The sequence below is a fragment of the Bufo bufo genome, chromosome 5, assembly GCF_905171765.1.
Source record: "Bufo bufo chromosome 5, aBufBuf1.1, whole genome shotgun sequence".
NCBI classification, from domain to species: domain Eukaryota; kingdom Metazoa; phylum Chordata; class Amphibia; order Anura; family Bufonidae; genus Bufo; species Bufo bufo.
Window position 1 is genome coordinate 184266883 of NC_053393.1, and position 11648 is coordinate 184278530.

Here is an 11648-nt window from a genome sequence, read left to right on the forward strand (position 1 = left end):
CCTCGATGGTAAGGTTTGTCTTTTTGCTGATGACACAAAGATATGTAACAGGGTTGATGTTCCTGGAGGGAAACGCCAAATGGAAAAGGATTTAGGAAAACTAGAAGAATGGTCAGAACTCTGGCAACTGAAATTTAATGTGGATAAGTGCAAGATAATGCACCTGGGGCATAAAAACCCAAGGGCAGAATATAGAATATTTGACACAGTCCTGACCTCAGTATCTGAGGAAAGGGATTTAGGAGTAATTATTTCAGAAGACTTAAAGGTGGGAAGACAATGTAATAGGGCAGCACGAAATGCCAGCAGAATGCTTGGATGTATAGGGAGAGGTATAAGCAGTAGAAAGAGTGAAGTGCTTATGCCGCTGTACAGAACACTGGTGAGACCTCACTTGGAGTATTGTGCGCAGTACTGGAGGCCATATCTCCAGAAGGATATAGATACTCTAGAGAGAGTTCAGAGAAGAGCTACTAAACTAGTACATGGATTGCAGGATAAAATTTACCAGGAAAGGTTAAAGGACCTTAACATGTATAGCTTGGAAGAAAGAAGAGACAGAGGGGATATGATAGAAGCTTTTAAATACATAAAGGGAATCAACTCGGTAAAGGAGGAGAGCATATTTAAAAGAAGAAAAACTACCACAAGAGGACACAGTTTTAAATTAGAGGGGCAAAGGTTTAAAAGTAATATAAGGAAGTATTACTTTACTGAGAGAGTAGTGGATGCATGGAATAGCCTTCCTGCAGAAGTGGTAGCTGCAAATACAGTGAAGGGATTTAAGCATGCATGGGATAGGCATAAGGCTATCCTTCATATAAGATAGGGTCAGGGACTATTCATAGGATTCAGATATATTGGGCAGACTAGATGGGCCAAATGTTTCTTATCTGCCGACACATTCTATGTTTCTATGTTTTCAATGAACCCAAAAAACTCATTAATATCAAAGCTGAATATTTTTGGAAGTAGTTTTTAGTTTGTTTTTAGTTTTAGCTATTTTAGGGGGATATCTGTGTGTGCAGGTGACTATTACTGTGCATAATTATTAGGCAACTTAACAAAAAACAAATATATACCCATTTCAATTATTTATTTTTACCAGTGAAACCAATATAACATCTCAACATTCACAAATATACATTTCTGACATTCAAAAACAAAACAAAAACAAATCAGTGACCAATATAGCCACCTTTCTTTGCAAGGACACTCAAAAGCCTGCCATCCATGGATTCTGTCAGTGTTTTGATCTGTTCACCATCAACATTGCGTGCAGCAGCAACCACAGCCTCCCAGACACTGTTCAGAGAGGTGTACTGTTTTCCCTCCTTGTAAATCTCACATTTGATGATGGACCACAGGTTCTCAATGGGGTTCAGATCAGGTGAACAAGGAGGCTATGTCATTAGATTTTCTTCTTTTATACCCTTTCTTGCCAGCCACGCTGTGGAGTACTTGGACGCGTGTGATGGAGCATTGTCCTGCATGAAAATCATGTTTTTCTTGAAGGATGCAGACTTCTTCCTGTACCACTGCTTGAAGAAGGTGTCTTCCAGAAACTGGCAGTAGGACTAGGAGTTGAGCTTGACTCCATCCTCAACCCTAAAAGGCCCCACAAGCTCATCTTTGATGATACCAGCCCAAACCAGTACTCCACCTCCACCTTGCTGGCGTCTGAGTCGGACTGGAGCTCTCTGCCCTTTACCAATCCAGCCACGGGCCCATCCATCTGGCCCATCAAGACTCACTCTCATTTCATCAGTCCATAAAACCTTAGAAAAATCAGTCTTGAGATATTTCTTGGCCCAGTCTTGACGTTTCAGCTTGTGTGTCTTGTTCAGTGGTGGTCGTCTTTCAGCCTTTCTTACCTTGGCCATGTCTCTGAGTATTGCACACCTTGTGCTTTTGGGCACTCCAGTGATGTTGCAGCTCTGAAATATGGCCAAACTGGTGGCAAGTGGCATCTTGGCAGCTGCACGCTTGACTTTTCTCAGTTCATGGGCAGTTATTTTGCGCCTTGGTTTTTCCACACGCTTCTTGCGACCCTGTTGACTATTTTGAATGAAACGCTTGATTGTTCGATGATCACGCTTCAGAAGCTTTGCAATTTTAAGAGTGCTGCATCCCTCTGCAAGATATCTCACTATTTTTGACTTTTCTGAGCCTGTCAAGTCCTTCTTTTGACCCATTTTGCCAAAGGAAAGGAAGTTGCCTAATAATTATGCACACCTGATATAGGGTGTTGATGTCATTAGACCACACCCCTTCTCATTACAGAGATGCACATCACCTAATATGCTTAATTGGTAGTAGGCTTTCGAGCCTATACAGCTTGGAGTAAGATAACATGCATAAAGAGGATGATGTGGTCAAAATACTCATTTGCCTAATAATTCTGCACTCCCTGTATACCCCAGAACATAAATCGGGAACTGACAAAACCAAATGATTTTACAATTTCAACACCTGCTACACGGATTATGAACACTAATATGTATGACGCACACCAAGATTATCTGACTACTACCGAACCTCTCTGCCATTAGTTATTAATGACTTTGTATTACTTTGTCCTTGTTTATGTTCTCCAAGATTAACAGATTCTGCCATATTTTGGCAATTCATATATACCATCTGTACGCTACGGTGAATGTCTACTTTGTTCAACAGAAGCTCTACTTTATCACGGAAAGTTTATATTGTGTACTGGTAGGAGTATACTATATTGTTTAACTTCTGATGTCTTATGCAATGTGATTTATGTAGATTCCTGTATTACACTATGGTGTATGGACCTTTTTGCATTGATTTTTGTATAGTGTATCTTTTGTCTTTCTTTGATAAATGAAAAAATCCTCAATAAATAAATATTGAACGATAAAAGGGCTGTGTGCTAGGCAGTGAAATCCTCCCTACTAGGTAGCAATGTATGTATGGTTCACAATGGCATCACCATTCTATGAAACCTCTGATGTCTCTTTATCATTGACTTTTGTTTATTGCTGCCTCAGGTCAGGAGTTATAACCCTTCCTGAAGAAATGACTGTTGCATTAGCTATAGGGAAGCACTGTGAGGGTTAAATCCCTAATTTGTTCCAGTAATAAGCAGAAGTTAGAGATAAGAAGACTTTGAGAACAGCTCTGCCCACTTGCAGCTCTTGGCCGCTTCCTCCGTAATGTGGTTGTGTGCAGGAATTACAGATTGGTGCAAAAGCAGACAGAAGCCATTGCTGACCTCTGCTCCACCATTCAGAACTCACTGCCTGCTGCATCACAGTGGAATATTGTTCCCCTCATTTTATCTTTCTCTTTTTAGCAGTAGTGGATTATGCTGCCCAGCCCCCACTTTAGAATGACACCATTTTCATGTGAGTCAAGATGGAGTGGGATGTTAAAAAAATGAATTACATTTTTATTACTGAAGTCTGGTGTCAGCCCTTGCAAGATAGCACTCTTGGTACTGGACCTCCAGTGTCTAGAGGTAAATACAGCCCTGCTGACCCTGCCTCCCAGTTATATAACAATTACAGTGTAAAAGGCAGTGGGTGTTGACCCAATGTTTCAACTAATTGATTTGACTTTGGACTAAACCTAAGTGCATTGTCCTGTAAGTCTCCTGGTATTCACACTTTAACCCCTACACAGGGATCTGGTCTTTTTTGCAGGGGAACCACAATGTCACTACCTCTTTGAATAGTTCTGATTTAGTTGACAGCTGACCCACGGGGGTCAGAGACACCGGTGTTAAGCACGGAAGGAGCAGGTTATACTCATGGTCAGGAGACAAGCTGGAATCAGAGGAAGCTAGAAACTACAGACCAGTGTGCCTCATATATGTAGTAGTAAAAATAATGAAAAACCTCCTAAAAAAAAGATTTACCTCCTAAAAACCAACAACTTATTGGACCCAAAGCAGCATGGCTTATCAAGGGCCAATCGTTTTAAACTAATTGATTTCTTTGACAAAAAAGTAAATGTCAAAAAAGTGTTGGATGAAGGAAGTGCCGTGGATAATGACTACGTGGATTTTAGCAAAGCCTTAAAGACACTTCCACATAATGAGCTGATAGATAAATTACTGAAGATTGGACTTAATCCCTGGGTAGTTCAGTGGATCTACAGTTGCCTGTTAAATAGATATCAGGGTGTTGTTATTAATGGGGTACATTCTAAGGAGAGACTAGTCACAATTGGTGTGCAGTACCTTAAGGGTCTGTCCTGGGTCCTATTCTTTTTAATATTTTTGTAGGTAACATAGAAGAAGGTTTGGTAGCTTTTCTGTTTTCCGATGACACAAAAGTTTCTAATAGGGTTGATATTCCAGAAACATGGGAAAACAATTTAGCTTCACTAGATATATGGTCTAAACAATGGAAACTGCAGTTCAATGTTTCCAAATATAAAAAAAATGCACTTGGGGAGAAGGACCTCTCAATCTGAATATCATATTGGCATCTCTGTATTAACGAGGGCTTTAGAAGAGAATGATTTAGGTTTCCTGATATCAGATACAAAATACCGTAAGTGAACAGTGTGGACAGGCAGCAGGTAAAGCAAGTAGGATGCTTGGCTGTATGAAGAGAGAGATTGTAATCCCACTGTATAGAGTGCAACCAGTTCTGGAGACTCCACCTATAAAAAGACATAGATAAAATGGAATGGTTGCAGAGTAGTGATGATCGAGCTTGCTCGGCCGAGTACCGAATGTGCTGGAGCGCCATGCTCGAGTCTCCTCCCCGCATGTTTCTTGGCTGCTACGAAGCCAATAAATGTGCAGGCAAGTACTGCCCTCACTGTAATGCCAGTAGCCATTTTGGCTACTGGCATTACAGTTATTGGCTGGCCGGAATGCGTCATCGGGTGCTATATAGCACTAGTGATGAGCGGCAGGGGTCATAATCGAATTTGCGATATTTCACGAATATTTAGTAGAATATTCGCCGAATATTCGCGAATTCGAATATTCATTATAATCTACGATTTTTTTTTACTAAATGCAAATTTTTCAATTGCCGAGCAAAAACATGATTCCTCCCTTGCTTGTGGGCCAATGAGTCATAGCACTATATTGACTATATTAGTTTTTTCAAATATTCGTAATATTCTAAAACAAGAATATATAGCAATACAGCGAATATTCGAAAAAAACGAATGTAGAGTAATTTAGCTAATATAGTGCTATAATCTTGTTTGTCTAATAGTTGTAATTTTTTTCTCATCTGAAGTACAGATTGGAAAAAAATTTCAACTATTAAAAATAAAAATTATAGCACTATATTAGCTAAATTGCTCTACATTTGTTTTTTAAATATTCGCTGTATTGCTATATATTCTTGTTTTAGAATGTTATGAATATTCGAAAAAACTAATATATTAGTTTTTTTGAATATTCGTAATATTCTAAAACAAGAATATATAGCAAAATACACAACCGTATTTTGTTTCCGTGTCCGATCCGTTTTTTTTGCGGATAGGATGCGGACCCATTCATTTCACACCGTGTCCTGTCCGCATCAGTATGTCCGTTCCGTTGCTCCGCAAAAAAAATAGTGCATGTCCTATTTTTTCTAGTTTGCGGACAAGGATAGGCATTATTACAATGGATCCGCAAAAAAAACAGATCCGCAAAAAAAAACAGATGCCATACGGAACGTCATCCGTTTTTTTTGCGGACCGCAAAACACATACGGTCTTGTGCATGTAGCCTTAGACAAAGAAGATTATAGCACTATATTAGCTATTTTGCTCTATATTCGTTTTTTTCGAATATTCGCTATATTGTTATATATTCTTGTTTTAGAATATTACGAATATACGAAAAAACAAATATATATTTATTTTTTCGAATATTCGTAATATTCTAAAACAAGAATATATAGCAATATAGCGAATATTCGAAAAAAAAAAAAATATAGAGAGCAATTTAGCTAATATAGTGATATAATATTTTTTTTCAATAGCTGAATTTTTTTCCAATCTGAACTTCAGATGAGAAAAGACTAATAGAAAATATATTAGACAAAGAAGAATATAGCACTATATTAGCTATTTTGCTATATATTTGTTTTTTTCCAATATTCGCTATATTGCTATATATTCTTGTTTTAGAATATTACGAATATTCAAAAAAACAAATATATTCGATATAGTGCTATATATTAGTTTTTTAGAATATACATCATTTATCCCATTTAAAGTCATGATTCCTCCCTGCTTCTTGCTTGTGGGCCAATGTGTCATTGGCCCATATGCAAGAAGCAGGGAGGAATCATGTTTTTACTCGGCAATTGAAAAATTTGTAATAAAAATTTGCATTACGAAAATTTGCAATAAAAAAAAGCTTGAATATTCGAAATTACAAATATATATCACTATATTCTAAATATTAGCGAATTTTCGAATTAACTATATTCGCAATAAAAATTTGCAATTCGAATATTCGTGATCAACACTATATAGCACCCGATGACGCATGTTTGGCTCATTTGTAGTCAAGAAGAGCTGAGCATAGGAAGGGACAGAGAGTGTAGGGAGTGAAATTGAATATTTTTTTGGAACCAAAACATTTTAGAAACAAAAATTCTTTGTAAGGACTATTGTGTGTGACAGCAGCAATATATGTTTGTAGCTCAACCTGCGCTAAATACCATGTAATTGGCTGCTGCGGACAGTTAAATTATCCACGCCACATTTCCTGTGTAAAGTGTGCGCATCCCAAAAATATCTGTGATATCCAGTGTACTTTTTCCATAGACAGTGTCCGCTGCGGACAGTTAAATTATCCGCGCCACATCTCCTGTGTAATGTGTGCGCATTGCTAAAATATCAGTGACATCCAGTGTTCTTTTTCCGTAGACTGTGTCCGCTGCGGACAGTTAAATTATCCTCGCCACATCTCCTGTGTTGTGTGAGAATCCAAAAAATATCTGCGACATGCAGTGTACTTTTTCCGTAGATGGTGTCCGCTGCGGACAGTTAAATTATCCGTGCCATTTCTCCTGTATAAAGTATGCGCATGCCTAAAATATCAGTGACATCCAGTGTACTTTTTCCGTAGACGGTGTCTGCTTCTGACAGTGACTTTACCAGGGCCATATCTGCAGTGTAACGTGTGCACTTCAAAAAAAATTCTGTGACATTCATTTTAATTTTTCCGTAGACGGTGTCTGCTTCTGACAGTGACCTTACCAGGGCCACATCTGCAGTGTAAAGTTTGTACTTCAAAAATGTATCTGTGACATACATTGTCATTTTTCCGTAGACAGTGTCCGCTGCAGACAGTTAAATTATCCGCGCCACATCTCCTGTTTAAAGTGTGCGCATTCCTAAAATATCAGTGACATCCAGTGAATTTTTCCGTAGACGGTGTCTGCTGCAGACAGTTAAATTATCCACGCCACATCTCCTGTGTAAAGTGTGCGCATCCCTAAAATATCCGTGACATCCAGTGTACTTTTTCCGTAGACCGTGTCTGCTGCGGACAGTTAAATTATCCGTGCCACATCTCCTGTTTAAATTGTGCGCATCCCAAAAATATCTGTGACATCCAGTGTACTTTTTCAATAGACGGTGTCAACTGCGGACAGTGAGATTAGCTGTGCCACATCTCCTGTGTAAAGTGTGTGCATCCCTAAAATATTAGTGACATCCAGTGAACTTTTTCTGTAGACGGTGTCCGCTGTGGACAGTTAAATTATCTGTGCCACATCTCCAGTGTAGTGTGTGCATCCAAAAAATATATGTGACATGCAGTGTACTTTTTCCGTAGATGGTGTCCGCTGCGGACAGTTAAATTATCCGTGCCACATCTCCTGTGTAACGTGTGCGCATCCAAAAAATATCTGTGACATCCAGTGTACTTTTTCCGTAGACGTTGTCCGCTTATGACAGTGACCTTACCAGGGACACATCTGCAGTGTAACGTGTGCGCTTCCAAAAAAATTCTGTGACATATATTGCAATTTTTCCATAGACGGTGTCCTCTTCTGACAGTCATCTTACTAGGGCCACATCTGCAGTGTAACGTGTGTGCTTCAAAAATTGATCTGTGACATACATTGTAATTTTTCCGTAGACGGTGTCCGCTTCTGACAGTGACCATACCAGGGCCACATCTGCAGTGTAACGTGTGCGCTTCAAAAATTTATCTGTGACATAAAAATATAATTTTTCCATAGACAATGTCTGCTTCTGACAGTTACCATACCAGGGCCACATCTGCAATGTAAAGTGTGCGCTTCAAAAATTTATCTGTGACATACATTGTAATTTTTCCGTAGACTGTGTCCGCTTCTGACAGTGACCTTACCAGGGCCACATCTGCAGTGTAATGTGTGTGCTTCAAGTATTTTTCTGTGACATACAATATAATTTTTCCATAAACGGCGTCTGCTTCTGACAGTGACCATTCCAGGGCCACATCTGCAGTGTAAAGTGTGCACTTCAAAAATGTATCTGTGACATACATTGTAATTTTTCCGTAGACTGTGTCTGCTTCTGACAGAGACCTTACCAGGGCCACATCTGCAGTGTAATGTGTGCGCTTCAAGCATTTTTCTGTGACATACAATATAATTTTTCCATAGACGGTGTCTGCTTCTGACAGTGACCATACTAGGGCCACATCTGCAGTGTAAAGTGTGCGCTTCAAAAATGTATCTGTGACATACATTGTAATTTTTCCATAGACGGTGTCCGCTTCTGACAGTGACCATACCAGGGTCACATCTGCAGTGCAACGTATGCGCTTCAAAAATGTATCTGTGACATACAATGTAATATTTCCGTAGACTGTGTCCGCTTCTGACAGTGACCATACCATTGCCACTTCTGCAGTGTAACGTGTGCGCTTCAAAAATTTATCTGTGACTTACATTGTAATTTTTCCGTAGACGGTGTCCGCTTCTGACAGTGACCTTACCAGGGTCACATCTGCAGTGTAACGTGTGCACTTAAAAAATGTATCTGTGACATACAGTGTACTTTGTCAGCTTTTAAACAATATTCCCCCTGGATCCCATAGACTTTGGTTTCTCGGAAGCAGCTCGGCGGGTCATGGGAATAACACCGTCAGATCGCCAGTCGTCATTGTTTATGGTCGGAACTACGATGGTATATGATCGTCTTCAAACCTCCGACTTTCATTTTTGATTAATGAAAACATTCTTGGCAAATGCTTTCGCTTTATTTCATCTTGGGCCGGTCCAAGAATTTCACCTCTAGTGGCGCATTACGGATGCCCCCGGCCGTCTCTCTTAATCATGGCCCCAGTTCCGAAAACCAACAAAATAGAACCGGAGTCCTATTCCATTATTCCTAGCTGAAGTATTCAGGTGACCCGGCCTGCTTTGAACACTGTAATTATTTTTCAATGGTCAGATAAGCAGCAGGCACTCTCCCATAATTTTTTTTTAATGGTCAGCTTAGCAGCAGGCCATCAACCATAATGTTTTAGAGGGTCAGCTCAGCAGCAAGCCCTCGCATATAATTTTTTAGAGGGTCAGATCTCCTGCAGGCCCTCGCATATAATGTTTTACAGGGTCAGCTCACCTGCAGGCCCTCACCTAATTATACAGATGTAGCAAGGTTAGCACTCAAGCTCTTAACTCAAATTTCTTAACTCATCGCGTTATCTTGAGACAAAAGCCATTGAAAAGCAATTAAAGGTGTTTGCTTAACGCATTTATTTTAGATAACACGTCTCATAAATCGGGAGTGCTACTACAACCGTACCTAATAGGTAATTTGCGCGCATGCTGCCTTGCTTGGATGTGGTAGCCGTTTCTCAGGCTCCCTCTCCGGAATCGAACACTGATTCCCCTTACCCATGGTCACCGTGGTTGGCGGTGAAAATTGCATCGAAAGTTGATAGGGCAGACATCCGAATGCTCGATTAACACTAGTGCAGAGACAAGCTACAAAACTGTTGTAGGGTTTTAAGCATAAAACATAACAGGCTAGACTGGTAGAGGGAAGAATGGAAAGGGGGACCTGATCGAAACCTTTAAATATGTTAAAGATTTAAATAAAGTTCAGGAGGAAAGTGTTCTCAATAAGAAGCTAGACATAAGAACAAGGGGACGCAATCTGAATTTAGCTGGTATTAAGATCAGGAACGCTATCAGAAAATATTATTTTACTGAAAGAGTGGTTGAAGCTTGGAACAAACTTCCAGATGTGGTTCGGAAATCTATACTATGTGAATTTAAACATGTCTGGCTAAACCACATATCTATCCTAAGATAAGAAAGAAATCATATAAGGGCAGACTAGATGGACCATGTGGTCTTTTTCAGCCATCAATCTTCTACAGTATGTTTCTATTAGGGCAGGCAGTGTTTTAGCATATCTGTAAAACAAAGCCAAGGTCAGGGCAAGCAACAGAGCATCAGGGTCGGTCAAGAGGCAGTGTTTGTACATGGGTAGACAGAAAAAGCACACCTCCACTAGGACTAGTAAACACTAATACCTAAGCACAAAGGGCTGGAACAAAATTGCCCAGAAAAAATAGGAGGGTTGATCAGCACTATAGTCAGCAACTGAACAGAACTCAAGAGAGAAGCTTAACCTTTGCAGTACCACAAAGAAGTTTCACTGAAATTTAGCCTTGATACACATAGGGTGAATGGAGCAACACCCACGCTCGCTTGGGAAAGCGGAGAAGTGGTGTACATGTGTTCCCAGCGTAACATACAGAAGTTAAATAAGCTGAAACCAACCATTAGTGTTGAGTGAAGTTCTCAAAAATTAGATTTGGCTGCTTTGCCATATTTTACAAAAAAAATTTGCTTTGTGATGAATTACTGATAGCCAAGCTCTTTATATCCCTTGTGTGCCACAGTCACCGCTGACTATGGCATACACAGTTTGCAGAGGGTTCCCTACTCAACCCCATGGGTCCCCGTGTTGCAGTGACGGGGACCCGTTGGCAGGAACGGAAGCCTGATGCCTAACACAGGCATTGGGGCTTACCTCCTACGGAAGTTTTAAAAAAGTGTTTAAAAAAAAGTTTCAAGTTAAAAAAACAAACAACCATTTCCTATAATAAAGAAAAAAGAAAGAAAAACAACATAGTATGTATTACCACATCCGTAACAACCAGCTCTATAAAAATATAACATGATCCACCGAGTCAGGTGAAAAAATAAAAATAAAAACAGCTATTTTTTTGTCACCTTGCCTAAGAAAAAAAAGTATTATACCAAGTGACCAAAAATCCATATGTACTCCAAAATGGTACCAATCAAATGATCACATCATCCTGTAAGAAATGAGCTCCTACATAAGATAATTGCCCCCCCCAAAAAAATAATAATATGGGCTTCAGAATATGGCAACATAAAAACAAGATTTTATCTTTTCAAAAATGCTTTTACTGTGTAAAACGTAACAAAAAAATAAAACAGACATATTAGGTATTGCTGCATCTGTAACGACCTGCTCTACAAATATATCACATGATCTACCCCCTAAAGTGAATGCCGTAAAAAAAAAACCTGTGCCAAAACAGCCATTTTCTGGTCACCTTGCCCAAAAAACTGTAATACCAAGCAATTGAAACGTTGTATGTACCAAAAATTGTACCAATCAAACATTCATAAGACACTTGCCAAAAAAAAAGAAAAAATACGGCTTTCAGAATA